This window comes from Cupressus sempervirens, chromosome 9, assembly GCF_028749045.1.
Source record: "Cupressus sempervirens isolate cs-2001-9-10 chromosome 9, ASM2874904v1, whole genome shotgun sequence".
In the NCBI taxonomy this organism is placed as follows: Eukaryota; Viridiplantae; Streptophyta; class Pinopsida; order Cupressales; family Cupressaceae; genus Cupressus; species Cupressus sempervirens.
In genome coordinates this window covers 566,061,395-566,063,684 of record NC_143126.1, presented here as the reverse complement: position 1 = coordinate 566,063,684, position 2,290 = coordinate 566,061,395, and positions in this window count along the sequence as shown.

Sequence of the window (2,290 nt, the reverse complement as noted above, 5' to 3'; positions counted from 1 at the left end):
AGAAGATAGGGTAGTGATCTGAACCCACCGAACCTAAGCATTGAGTGAGCATTTATAATTCAAAATCCACTCGTTGTTGATAAGAACACTATCCAATCTGACCTGAATTAGATCCTTACTAGATCTTCTATTCGTCCAAGTGTAATCAATCCCATGTAAATCAATATCATGTAGTATATGACAGTCAATAAGGTTCATAAGATCTAATCTATTGTCCAGATTGGTCTGATTGCCTCCCCATTTTTCAAAATCCTTTAAGGGGGTATTAAAATCCCTTATCACCAGCCACTTATCCTCAGCAAAAAGCTTTCTCTGATTAGAAATTTGTTCCCACAGAGCCTTCCTCCCCCACTTGGTGTTGGGGGCATAAACATTTGTAAGGACCCAACTAAAGTTGTCTTTTGAATTAACAAAATGCACATTCATCATATTTCTACTTTGATATATGAGTTCCCCCTGAATCCATTTATTAATCCAAAAAATCGCTAAACCTCCTGAAGCTACATCAGAATCACTTCCAATAATCTTTCCTCCCTTAAAGATAGAAAGACCGTCCACCTTATCCTTGAGCATCTTAGTTTCTTGAATAACAAAAATGTCAGGTCTATTATCCCTAATCATATTTTTTACAATATCGTGTTTGTGAGGGTTATTTAACCCTCATATATTCCATGAAATGATCTTCATAATTTAACAAAGTTTTTAGATTCAAGGATGGTTCTCTAACTTTCATTTGCAATGCTCTTGATAGCCTCAGCTATTCTTTTGTGTTGATTAGAAGGTCTGCCAGCAGAAGATGGAGAAGACCCAACATCACCATTCTCAATAATGGCTCCACCATTCTTAGACGAACCAAACTTACCCTTAATTGGGATCCCTTCTTATTATTTTTCACTGGGGCAGAGTCCTCATCTTCTTTTTTATTATTTTTCTTCCTGCCCCTAGAGTATTTTCCAACTATTGTCCAAATGGCCTCAGAACTTTCCTTTTCCAAAATTGGTTCCTCAACATGGGAGATAGTGAGAATATCCTCAACAACTCCACTGACAAAGGAATTGTCCTTCAACACAGGAACCCTAGCTAAAGTCTCCTTTTGAGATCCATCTGTAACAGAAATCTGATCCTCCATAGAAAGACTCCCCATAGCCTCTTGATTCCTCTTTATGCAAACAATCTCAAGAATCACTAAAGGATCTTGAAAAGGGGAAACCACATTAGTCACCATCAAAGGTGAGTTAGTATTAAGCTCCTTTGGGGGAATAGCCAAATCAGTATCCTCCCCTACATTCTTTCTCAAGTCTTTATTCTTCCCATCATCCTTTGAGATATCCTTCCGTACTGGAAGATCTCGGTAGGGAGCACCATCCACTCCATCCACATGGCTGCTATCGATTTGGACTTGGTCCTTTGGAGGAGTAGGCACCTCAATTGTCACCACCACCTCTTTAGATAGGTCTTTCTTTAACCGAATTTTCTTACTCTTCTTTCCAGTCTTCTTAGCTTTTCTTTTCAAAGACGGACATTGCTTAGCCCAATGACCTACTTTCTTGCAAAGGAAGCATGCAAAAGGGATAGATTCATACTCCATCCTTTGGTCCCAGACACCAAGTTTAGATTTTAGAGCAATAGATTTTGGAAGATCCACCCCACGGGAAACCCCAACACAAAACCTAGCACAATTCAGTCTCCTCCTAGAAATAGTAACCAGATCTAAAGAGAGGAGTTCCCCGAAAGTATTGGCAATGCCCTTTAATACATCTTCCACCCAAAACTCAAGAGGGAGACCATGAAGCTTCACCTACGCAGGGACTTGAATAGTTGAATCATTCGAAGAATAAAGATTAGGGGCCCATTTTTGTAACAGTAGGGTATGCTTCCCCATAACCCAAGGGCTACTATACAGGATATCTCTCTTATCCTCATCACAAGAGAAACAAAAAGAAAGACAGCCTTTAGCCATAGCAAAAATATCCACTTGACCCTTCAAACACCATTTTCTCCAGACAAAAGCATGGACATCTTCAATATTAGGTCGCGCTCCAATGAAGCGCCCTACCAAGGTGGAATCCATACAAGAGATATTTCTATCAATGATCTGATCAAGAATTTCAATAGAAAACTTACCTTTATCCTTCATAGAGATGTCTTTGACCAGCAAGGAAGCAGACTTTCCAATAGGTTGAATCCCAAACAAACTTGACCATTTTTTATTCTGAACTTTTACGTGAAAGAGATGTGAGAAAATAAATTACATAAGCATTCTAAAATAATGAAACAGGTAATACAAATT